Source organism: Tasmannia lanceolata, unplaced genomic scaffold (genome assembly GCF_043159265.1).
Source record: "Tasmannia lanceolata isolate RefF3 unplaced genomic scaffold, GAP_Taslan_0.1 ptg000012l, whole genome shotgun sequence".
NCBI lineage: Eukaryota > Viridiplantae > Streptophyta > Magnoliopsida > Canellales > Winteraceae > Tasmannia > Tasmannia lanceolata.
The window spans coordinates 25,282,116-25,299,099 of record NW_027518689.1 but is presented as its reverse complement, the minus strand read 5'-3'; the positions used below and the strand labels follow the sequence as shown (position 1 = coordinate 25,299,099).

The window sequence follows — 16,984 nt, the reverse complement described above, 5'->3', positions numbered from 1 at the left end:
TGACTCTAAATGTTTTTGCCCGATTCTTTGGATGGTCTGGTATTCATCCAAAGCCGCCTACGTATCCCCGCCTCCACGAGAACCAAAGCAACGTAGTTCTTTGCGCCTATTCTAGAGTATGATACCTAAGACATCTAGACCTCTATCCTAGACTCGACCTAAACGACCGAAATAGTTATTTAAAGCTTCTTTAATGCTTATTTAAATTCAAGTGAATTGTGAATTTTAGGACACCCTATATGCACTAACTAAATGCAAATTGTTTTTAACCCTAAGCTAATGGAGGTGGTTCCTATATCCTATGTGTAACTAGGCTGTATGTCCTATGGAAAATAATGGGCTGACTAATCGCATCCTATTCTAGTCATCAGTCGGCGATGTGGATCGCCAACTGACCGGACGGAGGCGCAACAAACTCATAGCTAGGACAAATTCCTAACTATAACACAAACACAAACAAAACACACAGCATTTCAAGGACAAACTCCTAACTCTAAAACCCTCTATCTAGGACAAAGTTCTAACTCTAGAGGAAGATCTTTTCGAAAACAAGATTTTAAAGTTGTTTGAATGCTTTTTGAAAGATTTACAAAGTAAATTTACAAAGTTTGGCTGGACTTGGGATAAAGATCCTAAGCTACACTATGTACCTCGTGAAGGAGGATCTAGCCAACGTAGTTCGGAAAGAAACTTCCTAACTACACTCCTAAAACTCTCAACACTTTGACCTCGTGAAGGAGGATCTAGCCAAGGTTTTTGATATTTTCAAATGCTTTTGACCTTTGAATTTTCGATGCTTTTGAATTTTAAAATATTCAATTGTTTTTTTTTTGTTTCATATTTCTAATGTTTTTTTTAATGATTTTAATGTTCTTGTGATTGTAAATGATTTCAATGCTTATGGATTTTAAAATTTTAAATGTTTTCACCCTTTTGGTCAAAGGCCAAAGGGAACACACAATGCAACACCCTAGGGTAAAACCCTTAAGGTAAAGGGAAAGCCCCAAACCAACAAACTAGTATCCCAAAACAAGATATAATAATCCACGAACAAGTAAACAAGTGTCCCAAGAACAGAGAAAATGATCTAAGATCGCAAGCAAGCAAAGTTCTAATAAGGCTGAGTTAGTCTCTAATAAAGAGGGGTGACAACAATAGTAAAGAAGGGGCGCAAATGAGTCAGGGACTCTCTAATAACCCTACCGAAAGATGGGGCAAATAAGTTAAAGACTCGCTACAGAAGAAGGGGTTGCTCTAACATGAGGCTAGGTAAGCCTCCTAAAGGGAAAACTCTCTATATGAGACAGGAACTCTATAAATGAGGCAAGGCATGCCTCCTATGAGAAAACTCCCTACCAAACTAAGGTAACCTCCCTAAGGGATAGACTCTAAACAACAAGGCTTGTCTCTGAAAGAGAACTGCCTTTCGAGACGAAACACGTCTCCTAATGGGGGCTCTAAATGACTCTTTCATTGCCCTTGCAATGAAAAGGCTACTAATGTCTAGGGGGTATCTAAAAGACTAGAAAAGCCTACTAAATAAAGAGGGGAGTGCTACTTGGACCGAGCAAGTCCCCTAAGGATGGGCTTGGGCTAGCGCCTTCATCGCACTTGCTATGAAAGAAAGGATAGATAACTCAAAATATATTTGGGGACTAAGCAAGTTCCCTAAACAAAAAAGAAGAAGGGAATGCACGAAGAGATTAAAGCCATTGATCACGAACTTTTCAACCCAACACTTTAAAGCAACTTAGCTACTATACTAAAAATGAAGAAAGATATATAATAAGAAACCTTTATTTCCTATTATGTATATGTAATGCCCCAAAAAAAACAACCAACAGAATACAATTATTCACTAGGCAATATTTCCTGCTATTAAATTTAAGGCACATAATCAACAATTATATATATATATATATATATATATATATATATATATATATATATATATATATAACTCAGACATCATATATTCAATTAACTGTTCCTTAATTCGGTACAACAGTAACCTTAATTCGTAACTTAAGAACGTAGACACCAAAATAAAATCCAAGTCTAAAAAAAATGTTTTGACTGTAAAGGAATTACTAGACAAAAAGACTAACAGAGTCATTCCAATATATCAATGTGAAACAAAGAACAACTCATAAGATATTCGATTAACCATGGAAAATAATAGCATGAAATAATGGGTAGACTTCCCACCATAAATTGTCATTCTCCGATTAACATGGTCAAGGGAATGAAATAACTTCAATTCTCTTACCTGGACAGAGCTTGTCCACCAATCTACTCTTTTACACTGCCATTTAAAATTCAAACACCCTAAGTAACTTCGCGCTAGCTAGCAACGCAACACTAGAAGAATCATATTATTAAATAAGCTCCTAATTAAAAACAAGCATACCAACTATAATTCTTTACTCGACTTACCAAAACCACAAGTTGAACAGGTTATCTTAAAAAAAACTACTACAAGGGTAAAAGGTCTAGAATACAAGACATCTGTAGAAAATCACTCATTCCATCATTGTTTCGTCCTGATAATAATAACCCATTATCTAGTTCCCATGCATATCCAAATTCCTATTTTCAACAAATGATCCCTACCTTGCGCTATATTCCAAGAGGAAGACTAATATAACCAACCTGTACCCATTTTTTTAGGAAAACAAAGACAAAGATAACATAAATCTGTAGATTGTCCTTGTTTCACTTTTTAGTTTTCCTTCAAAACCTATACAAGGAACCAAATCATAGTGGGTAGAAAAACTAATGGAACTTGACCTAATACCTCATTATCCAAACATGCAGTTCAACATAAAACCCCTTTTACATGCTTCAATGAAAACAAATAATCCTTGGCCCTTCATAACCACGACAGCCACATAACCAGTGGTGCCATCACTTGAGCCCCTAAACCATTATCAGATCCTGATCTTTATTAAATAGAATGAAAGAGAACTAAAAATAATTAATTATTTCATCCAAGAGAAAATGATTCTGTAATTTCTTAATCAAATGCACTAATTAAACAAGCGATCATCCAATCCTCATAAAAAAAATGATTAAAACTTGTATTCACACAAAAATCTTATTAGATGAAAACCCACATAAAGACTTACCTGAATTCTTCCAATTATAGCTCGATTTTGATCTTGAACTAATCTGATCCGTTCCAATAGCTGTTGATTAAGCTGCTATTGAAGTCTGCTCGGAGCTACACCAGAGGTTAACCAGAGATTGTGAGTTTGGGCTTTGGTAGATATGGGTTTTGGGGTAATGAGAAGAGGGTTAGCAGGAAGGTGGTTTAAGAAGAAAGTGATGATGGCAGAGGTATAGTGGTCTAGTGGTGGATGGGATGGAGGAGATGATCGGAGGTGAAGGTGGCCATGGGATTTCAAGGGTTTTAATGGCTGAAAAGGGAAAGAATCCAAGTGGGTTTGGTGGGTTTTGAAATGGGTTTTAGAGATGAGATGAAAAATCTGTTGAGGGGAATAGTAGTGATGGTGTAGGAAGATGGTCGACCGGAGGGAATGAGGTCGGAGAAGATGATGCCGAGGTGGCTCCCTCTCTTCTCTCTCTGCAAAGAATGGGCTTTGGGGCTGTTAGGGAGAAAATCCAAGTGGGTTTGGGTTTTAAAAATCTGGGAATAGCTTGAAAAGAGTGGTAATGGAGATGAGGTTGGATCGGAGAAGATGGTGGAGATCTTTTCGGATTTCTGGCAACCTTGCCGGAGAAGAATGGATCTGCTCTCTATGCTTCTCTTTCGGCTCTCTCTGCAAACAAAAGGGGTTTGATAATTGGTGCAAGAGGATGAAGGTGGAATGGGTTTGTGAGATGGGGAAGATGATGATGGTGGAAGGAAATGGACGTCGAAGGTAGAAAAAGGTGGAGATGAAGGTGGTGGTGCTAATGGAGGGGTCGGCCGGAGATGAGGTTGGGGAAGACAAAGATAGGGTGAGCTTCTTCTCCACCTCTCTCAATTTCTCCCTCTTAGATTTTTCTCCCTTTTTGCAAAATGAGAAGTCTCCCTCAAACCCTAATTCGTTGGTCACTTAAGAGGGGAAACGATAAATTCACACCCCCCATTCATTACCTGAACAGCCCTCCCTAGTGTATATATAACTATTTTTTATACTAGCAGGGGTGCGGCCTAATTAAAAGAAAGGGATAAACGAAAAGGGAAATGGTATATTGGCTCTCTTTCTTTTCCGGACAACCCTTTTTAATACATTTGCAACTACTCTTTTACACATGGGAAGGCGGTCCAGGGTAAGAACAAAGGGGGAGAATTTTATGAAAAGTATCTCCTTTGAAATTTGATCTCAACCCTCCAAATACTCTTTATGTTCAATGGTGAGGATTGAGGGCCCCTAACTAATCCCAACCCTAAACCTCCATTAATCTATATTAGGCTCTAATTGTTACTTGCAAAACAAGAAAGGAATCTTTCTTATTTACAAAGCTGCCCTGCTCCCGGATAATGCACCTCCTAATTATGTAACACATTAATCTGCATGTCTGTATATTCTCCTAGACAGCCCACTCCAGTAAATTTGAACTGGCTTTCCAGATTCAAGGGCACCCCCCTATCCGGCTAAATTGCTACCCTTATTCCTGCACTATACTACGACGCTCGTTTGCTAGGCAAACCTCAACGGATTCAAACGAAAATTTAAAGGGACCTACCTGGGATCCTAACCTACCTAAGAGTAAAATTTGGGACTGTAAAATGCCAATTTTGTAGGATTTCTAATCTAATGACGTTATTAGGGTTCGGTCAAAATGGGGTGTCTACAGAGAGGGCTGCACGTTTCTCTTAAAACGTGAGATCCAAAAACCCAAATCCTTTGTTTTAAACTCTTTTTTGGATTTGCTAAAAAAAAGCTCCTTTTCTAAACTCCCCCCTCGTTAACAAAATAAAGTTTGGATATAAAAAGGGAAACTTAAATAAAGCTTCAATCTTTTTTGGATTTGGTTACAAGGGGAGAAACCAAAGAATGGCTCGACTGCAATATTTTTGGAAGTGAGAAGCGTGAGTGTTGAGAGAAGTAATTGGGACTCAACTAAGAGAGAAGTAATTGGGACTCAACTACTAAAAATAACTCAGTCACCTCAGAATTTAGTCGAAAGGGTGGTTTTGGTTCCCTAGGTTTGCGAGAAAGATAAGGGATATGAAAAAAAAGGAATGAATGATGGGGGATGGGAAGCCACGATCTAAGAACTGCCAAAAGAGAGGGTGGTTGGTTCTCTTTTTTGTTTTTATCCAAGTGAAAAAGCCTACCAGCCTCAGTTTTCAAGAACTTTAAGGATGTAAAGAATATCGAGATGACAAGCAATCCTTGATATTTTCGAAGGCTTCTTGACATTCAGGGTTCCACTGTTTGGATACGTTTTTCTTTAGAAGTTTGAAAATTGGTTCGCAGGTACAACTGTTAAGCTGGGTTATGAAACGGCTCAAGTACCGAACTCTTCCCAACAAGCCTCTGATTTCTTTTTCTGTTTTTTGGAGACGACATCTCTTGGATTGCCTTGATTTTGGCAGGGTCTACCTCGATTCCTTTGTGGATGACAAGGAAACCCAATAGCTTTTCGGAAGTTACCCTGAAAACACACTTGTTAGGGTTCAGACAAAGTTTGTACTTTGCAATTCTTTCAAAAAAAATTCTCATAGATCGAACATGATCTGCTCGAGTCTTGGCCTTGACAATCATGTCATCTACGTACACCTCTACCTCCTTGCGAATCAATTCGTGTAAGAGGGTAGTCACGGCCCTTTGATAGGTAGCACCGGAGTTCTTGAGACCGAATGGCATCACCTTGTAGCAGTAGGTTCCCCACTGTGTAGTAAATACTGTCTTGGTCTTATATTTTGGAGCTATCTTTATCTGATTGTACCCAAAAAAATGCATCCATGAAGGAGAGTAAGGCATGACATGCCGTATTATCAACCAGGATATCGATGTGAGGCAAAGGAAAGTCATCGTTTAAACTGGCTTTGTTCAGATCTCTTAAATCAACATAACATCGAACTTTTCCAACCTTCTTATGTACTGGAACGATGTTTGCTAACCATTCGGGATATCTGACAACCTCTAGAAATTCTGCTTTTAGCTGATTGGTTACTTCATCTTTGATCTTCAGAACCCATTCTGGTTTCATTCTTCTGAGCTTCTACTTTTTCGGCTTAAACTTTGGGAAGAGAGGGATATGATGCTGGATAATTTCCTCACTTAATCCTAGCATATCTTCGTATGACCAGGCGAAGACCTTTTTGAATTCTGTTAACAATTTGATTAATTCCACATGCTCTTCAGGGGATAAGGTTTTGTGAATCTTTATCTCATGAAGTAGGGATTCGGTGCCAATGTTAATAGTTTCAATTTCATCTTCTAAAGGTTCTGCTCGACGCTCCTCCTCTCGTTTGATTAATTCTTTAATCTCGAGGGGAGTTTCATCTTTATCCTCATCTGAGGAGGGTTGTTCATTATTATTTAAAGCATTTATTTCAGAAGAATCGAGAGACAAAGGCGAGTACATGGAAGGTTCTTTCATTGATTCATAAGATACATCAGAGGAAGAACTGACTGACTGGCCCTCGTCGAGCTCACATACATTTGATATTGTTTCAAAAGAAGAATAAGAATCGGAGAAGTATTCTTATTCAAAGGACGAGAAGTCCGTATCTGAAGGGATACTCGAAGTGATAATGGATGAAGGTATCAGACTAGTTGGAGAGTTCTGCCTCACCAGCATCTGTAATCATACCCTGTGTGGAATACATTGGAACAGATTCCTCGATAATACAGATGGTTGAAGGATTCTCTATGAACATCGATTCTAACAGCCCATGATCTAAGTTGTCTGCCCAATCAAACTTCAGCTATTCTGCACGCCTGTACTACTTTCTCCACCAAATGTCATCCTCTTCACTTGGCCAACCCATAGAAAAAGATCTAGAAACTAGGAACCCTTTCTCTAGTGATAGGATGTATGGAAGTCTTCCCCTTCTCTGCAAAAGTAGCCGATGAGAGTCAGCCTGATTTCCGGCATGAGCATGACATCTCCGCTTTCTTTGTACAACCTCCTTCGAGTTATGCTGCGATACATTTCTTGAATCTCCTGGCTCCTGTTGCGATAACCCAAACTAGTGGTACCAACATTGGAAGGAAACTTCAAATCATCGAAATGAGCTACCCCTTATTGATATCGATCTAACCCCATTCCCGTGATGTAGTTGTTGATCTTGAGAATCGTAGATACGACATGGTTAATGTCGTGAGGGAGAGGAACTACTTCCTTCTTAGCCTGCTCCCGGCTGATTATGGTGACATCCAAATGGAAACCATTTAGACAGACATCGTCCCCTAGTGATAGGATAACGCCTACTTCTAATCCCTCGTCACCTCCGACAGTGATGACCTTATTCCCTTTCATGAATTTGAGCTTCTTATGTGAGGATCGGTTGTGATTTGAAAGAGGATTGGTGTTGATATTTGGCCCAAACGGGAGGATAAACTACTTCTTTTCTAAAAGGTCTTGGATAGCATGTTTCAAAGCCAGACATCTATCGGTTAAGTGTCCCCTACCTTGGTGGTATTCACAGTACTCTTTGTTGTTCCAATTTTTTGGCAGAGGGTTAGGAGGTTGACGGGGTGCAAGCAAAAATAACTTCTTTTTCTAGAGAAGTATTTTCATGATGGTGGAAAGACTAGAAGGTAAGGGAGTGAATTCCCTTGGAGGTTTGTTTGCGATGGCAAGCCCTGGGTGCATCACTTTATTGCTAGACAACAGGTGATTCAGAAGTTTCTACGACTGACTTTCTCACATTAACTTCTTTGGATACGGGAGGCTTTTTGAGTAGGGAATTCTTTGAATCTGAGGTGGTTTTGCTGAGCCAACCACGAGCTAAGGAATCATCAATTTTGTTCCTGGTATCGATAAAGTGTTTAAGACTGGTGAAGCTCTTGATGGCCATAGGATGCTAGAATGACAGGGTCAGGTTCTGCTGCATCATGTCAATCTACTCTTCTTCAGTCAGCCATTTAAGTATCTGAGCTGTCTTTTGATGCCACCACTTTACAAAGTCTAATAAAGCCTCTAGGGGTTCCTATCTGGTGGTCTTAAGAGCTCGACAAGAGGTCTTTGTACCATCTTCATAGGATAATTGGGTGATGAAATCGTTCATTATGGAGTCCCAACCCATAGTCGGTAACTCAGGAAAATTCAAAAGCCACTTCTGAACCACACCTTCAAAGACATCTGAAAACCAATGGCAGGTGATTCGGGGATAGACTTTGTGATCGTAGCATACTTTCGAACACTGCTAGGTGCATGCGAGGGCAACCGGTTCCATCGTACTTACCAATGTCTAGCCATTTGAGGCTAGCTGAAGTTGTACCTCTGGGAATAAGGAGACATCATGCAAAGAGAGTCCTGATGACCCTTGAACCTTGATGACTTTGATGTCTTGACTAACCTTGGCAAACTTATCTTCCCACTATTTCAAAATCTAGACAAAGGGATGACTCTCATCTGCGTATTGCTCTCCTAGAAACGGATCCAGAGGTTGTGATGATTAGTAGGATGAGCAGATAGGAGGAAGGGGTTGTTGAGATGTACTAGGCCTCAGAGTAGCCTGAGTAAGTGATCTAACCATGGCGTTCTCTTCGGACACTTGATGGAGCCTTTGGGTGAGATCCTCTACTGCCTGTTACAACTCTTGGATGACCTGGGAGTGATCTGTAGGTTATGCCCTGATGGCGAGTAGAGTTGAAGGACTAGATGGTTCTGAAATCCCTACTGAGTGAGTAGGAACTAGGGAACTACGTAGTTATGAGGTTCTCACCAAACGAGAATCAGTTCTTGACCAGGTTCTTTCTCTTTTAGGTGCAATGTTTTCTAGTGTGTGAATTTTCTGCCTGCAAATGGAAATATTCATACACTTGTTTTAGAGATTTTCCATGCATGGAAAAAGAGACATACAGATATTTAAGATTTCAAACAAGATGGAATTATCTTTTTTTATTTCATATTTGATCAACTTTTACAATTTGTACAGGAGGCCTGCGTTAGCCTGATTTCAAAAGCATTTTTACAAGATTTGCAAAAAGGAAAAGAACTTGATATCTTCTGTATTGAAGTAGTCCCTGGCCTGGCAGATCTGAGCCAAGTGGACGACGGTTGAAAACTGAGCAGCTCCTACGTCTCTGAATCGGTGGAGAGATCTGAAGGTTTGGCACCAAAGGGAAGTAGCATACGGAGTGCTGAGTAGTATTCTGGATGTATCCTGTCTTCACGAGGAATGAAAATGTTATAGATGGAGACTACTCTGCGCTTTTGCCATGCTGAGTATACAGTTTTGGCTAGGCTTGCATCGAACTCTTCTAGTGGATGGAAGCGCAGGAGGGGTTCCCACGGCCTTTGTTTACCTCCAAATTGACACATGATTCGATGACGGCTATAGAAAGAAGTATCCTGAAGGCCCAATATGTGAACATAATTGACTTTGGAAGTAGTCATGGTGGCAGTATCTGGACCTCGGAGTCTCCAGAGTATGTCCTCATCCGTACGGGTTTCTAGTCAGTTAGACCACTCGATTTCGCTATCGAAATGAACAACACGACTTCATGATCCAAAATTTAGAATAGAGGGGATTGTTCGAGGTTGAGAGGTCGCAATGCGAAGCTTCAGGGACAACCAAATGTAGAGGAGGGTTGGACACCCTTTAAATGGGAGATGAGGATACTAGAAGATATCATCAAGCCCATTGAAAGTCTCGGCAAGTATGGTTGGTATAGGACTATAGGGTTGGCATCTAATGGCAATTGGTCAACCACATTGAGGAGGGAAAGAGAGGCTGCATTGGACCTCTGACACAGAAGATGCCTTGCATACACACAGAATACATAGGCTTCGTGACGGCGCTGTTGAAATAGTAAGACTTCTAGGTCTCCAACAGGACTGTAGGCCTCGATGAGCCTATCTACGTAAAAACCTTCTGGTGACAAGAAGTCGCTATGGTCTTGCGATGGCATACAAAGCAGTCGAAGACAAAGGAACTTGCTTGATCCGTACCTAAGCTCAGGGCAAATGATAGGTCCGTCATCTAGGTACTGCAACAGAGTGCAACCCTCTTCGAAGGTAGGGCACTATTCCTCTATTCCAAAGCGATAGACATGGTACCGGAGATCCCAATATTTTGTTATTGTTTTGAGGAGGTTCCAGTCTACTTGGATGGACTCAAACATGATGAACAACTGCTCATTGTAGGACATACGATCGAAGAGTCGGAAGCTCTCAGGCTCGTTGTAACTTTGGATCCATTCGGACATCATTTCCACAGTCATGGTCTGCTTCATACAGAAGATAAAAAATGAGATTTTAAAACAAAAGATAAGTACAAAACTTATGCACATCTTTTATTTATTCACATTTCCTTTCTTCTTTTACATGGTCTGTAGTAGGCTGAAAATAAAAGACGATAAAAGCGGTAAAAGAAAGAAGAAACAGTCTCCCTCGTCTCCTGTGCGAACTGATTCAAAGTTGCAGAGTCAACATTCTGCCCGCGACCTCCTTCTGAAGTGCGAGGTAATAATCTGACGACACTTCTTCTCCTCGAGCTACGGCGATGCTGAGTATGGGAATGCCATCCCTCTTATTCCATTTAGTAGCAATCTTCCCAGCCATCAAACGGTTGAACTCTAGGGTAGGAAAATACTGGGTGAGGGGTCGACAGACCTCTTGCCTTTCTCTGAACTGGCGCATGATGTGGTTCAGGATATAGAAAGAGGTGTTTTCCAGGGCGAGGACTCAGAAGTAATTGGGCTCACGGGTCGCAAGGGTAGCAGTGATATACCCACTAACCTTCCACAATATGTCTTCAAAGGTATGGGTACCTAACTAAGAAGTCCACACTGACTCAGTATAGCAGTAGTGGCCGTAGGCGCATGCATTGAAGGTGTAGATGGAGACGTTTATCCTAGACCTGGGAATGAAGACACCGAGCTTCAAACAAAGCCAGATATACAATAGTTTGGGGCTCCCTGGGAACAGAAGACTTGAATCCTCAGCAACATCATCCAAACTATTAAGGGTTTCTACCAAAATAATTGGAACAGGGTTTGCCCCGTCGGGAATCTGATCCACAATGCTTAGGATGGCGGGGGAGGATATACTGGAGTTTTGACAAGTGAGATACTTGGCGTATACGCAAAATAACAAAGCCTTGTATCGATGTATCTGATAGGTAATGTCATTGAAGTCCTCATCAGGAGCAAAGGCGCTGATGAGTTGGTTAACTAAAATGCAGACTGGGACTACAAAGGTGAGAGGGTCGTGATGGTCTCTGCAGAATAGATGCTTGATAGGTGTTTGATAGCGAACTCTGAGTGTGGGCGTAAATACGGGACCGTCAGGAGACATCCTCAACAAAGCACAAAATTTCTCAAACGTTGGGCATATCTCCCCTGTACCGAAGTGGAAGACATGATACTTAGGATCCCAGAATTTGGCAGCTGCTCTGAGAAGGTCCTCATCTACCTGGACGATGGATAGCAAAGGGAAGAAATCCTCATAGGGGTCAATGAGCCACTCGAGAAAGTCACGACTCTGAGGAGAGTGATAGTGCTGGATCCACTCAGTCAGAATGTTTGAGTCCGTGATCTACCTACACAGGAGACAGGGGAACAGAAAACATGGTAAAACACACGGTAAAAACATTTGTTTTTTGTATTTTTATGTTTTAGTAATTTTTATAAAAACAATTTTGGACGGGATTTTGACAGATCCTGGACATGTGAGGGGTTGCGAGCGAGGTCTACCCCTTAGATTTTAAAGACTGGGGAAATGCCCCTGAGAAGATTGAATTTGGTTAGGGCTTAAAGGAAGATCTAACCCTGCTTGAGATGACAGTCGGACAGAAGTCCAACATTTTGACCATGACGATGGTCGAAATGGGCATATCCTCACATGAGAAGACATGTTTGTTTGACCAAAGCTCGGATGCTTTGACCATGACGATGGTTGTGATGTGTCTATCCTCACAAGAAAAGATAGATTTATTTGAGCAGAGCTCCGCCGCTTTGACCATAACGATGGTCAGGACGGGTCTAATCTCACATGGGAAGATAGGTGTTACTTGACCAAAGCTCGGATGCTGTGACCAGTGGCGGAGCTAAGGGGGGCGAGGCCTCCCCCTAGATCTTTGCCTAAATTTTTTTTCTTTGAATTATTCCTAAAAGTTTGGCTCTCTTTAATTTTGAAATCCCATTTTGGAAGTGTTTTACTTTCAAGTTTATCTCTCCCTAACCATGTTTGGTTCCAAACAGCTACTTTTAAGGCATTTTTAAAGCCTTTAAGATCTTCTTTAGTACATCCTTTTTAACAACTTTCTTTTCGACATGCCTATTTTTGGGGCATTTTACCGCATTCTCTGTAACCTCGTCTATTTTTGAGGAATTTAATGCCTATTTTTAAGGGAAATAATTTCAGCGCTTCAATGTTTTGATAAACATGCGCTCACTTGTTTGTCGTGTAGTATTTAAAGGGATTTAAGATCGTTTTGAGAACCGTAATATCCTCTGACATCCCTTTAAATACTACACGCCAAACAAGTGGAGCGCATGTTTATCAAAACACTCGAGCGCAAAAATCATTTCCCTTTTTAAGGCATTTAATATTGTTTTTCGGTGGCACATCTTAAGATGATCCAAAATGTACAGTGGACCCACTTCATAAGATGATCCAAATCGTTCATTTGTAGGGCCACAACATAAATAGGCTATACTAGTAAAATCAATCTCAATAGGTTCATGGGGATGATTTATTGGTACAACCTATTTATGTTGTGGCCCAACAAATGAACGGTTTGAATAATTTTATGAAATGGGCCCCACTATACTCTTTGAAAAATACTGGACTTTAACCCCACACACCATATAAAATCTTCCCTTGTCCTACCATGAATAGGGCTGCTCAATCGGTTATAACCGAACCGATTTGCCATATTTTTAATAACCGAAATAATTTTGGTTAGTAAAAAACAGTAACCGGAACCGAAACCGAAATTTTTTCGGACCGAAACTAACCGAACTGAAATAGTTCTTCGGTTATTCGGTTAGTTCTGTTATAACCGAATTAGGCGCACATAATTTCAAGAGCTTTTATATGATGAAGATGAAGCCATGAAGGGCCATTGGAACTAGGAAGTAACATACTTGATATTTTGATTCTACAGCAGGTCCATAATTTGAAAATCTGGGAACATAAAAAAAGAAAATCAGAAATAAAATACTTGGAAGAAGGCGAGCTTCGGTGGCTTCGGTGAGCAAAGAATAAACCCCAATATAGAGTAGAGAATAATCGCCAAATATAAGACAAAGAGACGGAAGCGGAGAGGCGGAGGCCGCAGAATTGCCAAGGAGAGAGACCAGAGTGGCGGAGAGGCGGAGGCCGTTGGTGTCTTGGAGGCGGCGGTGCCATCACTCAAAGTCTCAAACTCAAAGTCTCCATGAAGATGAAGCTTGTCTTTCACTCTTTCGTTAGAATTTTAGATAAGTCATAAGTGATTATTCGGCCCCTTTTTTTCTCGGGACAGCCCTTGACTGTCTTTTTATTCTAGTGGTGGCAGTCGTAAGTAAAAGAAGGGGGGGTGAACCGGTGAATATATCATTAAAAGCAACACCTGTCATTTCCTTCCTCGGGAAGCAACATCTGTCATTTCCTTTACAATAATATATTTTTTTCTTTCAAAGCAACATCTATCATTTCCTTTACAATAATATATCATTTCTTTGAAAGCAACAACCGACATAAAACCAAAATATATTGTTGGTTTAAACACAAATCGGTTTTTCGGATAAACGTTTTTCTTTTTTGTAACCGATACCGAAACCGAAAACCGAATTACGAGATGAATAAAAACTGAAACCGAACCAATTATCCAAAAAACCGAACCGAAATAACTGATCTAATTCGGTTCGATTCGGTTTTTCGGCTTTGACCGAATAATGAACACCCCTAACCATGAATCTTATTTCTATGTTCCATTTTTCTTTTTAAAAAAATTGTGTCACAACATAAAACTCCTACACAACTAAACAAGAGAAAAGTAGAGTGTTTTCATCATTAAATGGGGTGCACAAATAAATGCAAATTATCTTTTTAAAAAAAGCAATTTGAAATGAAATTTATGTCAACTTTTGATTATATTTATTACTTTATAATAATTTATTAATATATAATTGCCATTCTCTGCCCCCCCCCTACAGCAAATTCTTGGGTCCGCCCCTGGCTGTGACTATAACGATCATCAGGACATGTCTATCCTCACATGAGAAGATAGGTTTGTTTGAGCAGAGCTCCGCCGCATTGACCATAACTATGGTCAGGATAGGTCTAATCTCTTTTGAAGAGACCGATTTATTTTTAGCAGAGCTTGGACGCTGTGACGATAACGATGATCAGGACAAGTCTATCCTCGCATGAGAAGATAGGTTTATTTGAGCAAAGCTCCGCCACTTTGACCATGACGATGGTCAGGACGAGTGAGAAATGAATCAGGGGTCAAGATTTCAAAGAGAAACAGTGACATATTTTTTTTGAAAAGATTGGACCAGAACGTAGGTGTAAATACTCAAAAACACCCAAACAAAAATTCATTTTTCCCTTTGGGGGAGGGGCGTTTTTGTCCCTCTTTTGTTTTATTTAATTAGGGCTTCTCAAAGAAAGCCTATAATTACATCTCTTGGGAGTTAATTAAAACCCTAAACACGTTTTCTACAGTTCTAAGAGAAGATTTTCGTGTTGGAAAAGAAGAAAACCAATTTTTGGAATTAGAGAGTGAAGATCAAGGTAAGAACAATGTTCTTTATTGATTTGTGTTATTATAAACCCTAAAATGAAAATTCTGTGATCTTAAAAAGATGAAATCGAAGGTTTGATTTCGTTTAAGAAGTGCCTTAGAAATGACCTTGGGTTCCTTAGGATTCTCTTTGCTATGGAATTCTTAACGAGCCTAAGATTGGATTGTTTTGGTTTTTAAAAATTTTTGTCTTGAAGGGTCGAGCCTAGAAGTTTAGATTATTTTTACAATAATATGTGTCGAATTCAAGCGTGAAATTAGATTAGATGGAATCCTCTTATCGATACGAATCCAACAGATCCGACCACGCACAAATCAGAGCTAAAACGAGAAAGTTATGGTCCATAGAAGTTGGTAAAATCGGGGACGAATCTAAAATTATCGCAGGAATTTGTGAAACTTCAAAAATTCTTAACTTTTTCGTTTCTTGTGCATTTTCGACGCTCTTGTACTCTACGAATATTCCGGAGACGTATACTTTCTGTTAAAAATAGTTTCAAATTTTTTTGAAGACTATATAATGATGATAATTCTAAAATACTAAAAAGAACCCTAGGACGGCTTACCTATTCTTTTCTGAAGGGGCACAAAAGGGTGTCTTGCGTAGGGGGATATATATGCCTGATAAGATTGAAATTAATGATGAAACTCATGGAGAATATTTATACTCTTGATTGTAGGTGATTATGAAAAGAAAAGTGGTCCGATATTAAGGTACGTGATTTCGTACTACCTTAGTGATACGTTTTGTTGTTCAATGATATACCTTTTGTTTGTAACACTCTAATCTCTTTGAATATGTGAAACCTATGATAACCTTAGCCTTTGATTTGGGTCTTGTATGCTTATCCTTCATTGAATACAATCTATTGAATTTTGTACTCATAGGCAACCTATGCTTTCGTGTTGAATATGTGACACTTTCTGACATAAAAATCTTTTGATCATTGTATACCCAATTATTTTGGAAAATTTTGTGGAACCATTGTGAACCACAATCTTTGAAACTTTGTACGTATCTTTAGACCTTTTGTATATGTGGACACCTTTTGTGGAGGCTTAGGTTTATATGTGAACAATAAGGCCCAGCACCAATGGGGGTAAACGTTAGCTTTTGGGTCCCGTCAGTGGGTGCTATTCATTGACCCTTGAAATTCCAAGGGTGGTCCCGAGTACGGCAACTTATGAGGAGTGAGAAATTAGGTTGCTAACAAGTTTTAACTCTTTTGAAAACTCAAACCCAATTTTGGAAATTAAGAGATCAAAAAGAAATTCAAGCACGCAAGTTAAATCTAAAGTGCAAATGCAAAATAAAGAGCAAGAGTAAGAGAGATTGCACCCGAGATTTAAAGTGGTTCGGTCCTCCAAACGTGAGGCCTACTCCACTCCACTAACCAAACCCGTTGATGGCTTCACTATGTGATCTTCTTAACTTCGGCGAAGATCGGTGCCGATTACAAATTCCGATTACCTTTAACCTTGGTGGCAATCTTCACCACAGAGAGTGGGCTACACTTCTCCGAACACTCGCCTGATACAAGTTCTTTGATAAGAAAGAAAGAACAAAAAATTCCTCACAAGGGTTTACAAGAGTTGCAGAAGATGTACAAATTTAGCCTATGATCCAAATCCTAAGCTTTAGAGGATGAGAGGCATAATCAAGTTTGATTCACTCTTTGGATATTCAAATGGAGTTTTAGAGTGTTAGGATTGATTATTTGAATGTTTAGAATGCCCATATATATAGGAAAAACCAAATATGACCATTCAATGGCATTGTTGTAATTCCAGGAAAAATCGCAACGGCTCAAAATCCGACCGTTGTAGTGTTCTCGGAGTTCTGAGAAAAAATCTCGGAGTTCCGGGAATACTAACAGAAGTTGGAAAAAGTCTACTGGACCATTTCTCGGAGTTCCGAGAATTCTCGGAGTTCTGAGAAGCCTATGAAGAGCAGATTTTCACTTCTGTTTTTAGGCTTCCAACTTAATACCAAGTTGGGATTGCTATGAGGGTTCTAAGGTGTTGGAACTCCACAAAGACAATCTCTTATATATTTAGGGTGTGTGTTTAATTACTTAATTATGCCTTTCAAAATCCTAAACTAGGATTGGATCT

The 16,984-nt window shown here is 39.8% G+C and overlaps 1 protein-coding gene across 3 annotated transcripts in view; it reads right to left on the bottom strand.

Annotated features, from left to right (window-relative positions):
* Positions 1 to 13,577, bottom strand: part of LOC143887755 (AT-hook motif nuclear-localized protein 28-like) — a 29,580-nt gene extending 16,003 nt beyond the window's left edge. For 2 of the 3 annotated variants that reach the window (XM_077391926.1, XM_077391925.1), the window contains exons 1-2: positions 13,301 to 13,577; positions 3,129 to 11,674 (exon numbers count right to left, since the gene is read on the bottom strand). The gene's annotated coding sequence lies outside the window, so the exon portion shown is untranslated. The remainder of the gene's footprint in view (positions 1 to 3,128; positions 11,675 to 13,300) is intronic. The other variant, XM_077391927.1, reaches the window with a different exon arrangement.
* Between the last annotated feature and the right edge of the window lie 3,407 nt (positions 13,578 to 16,984).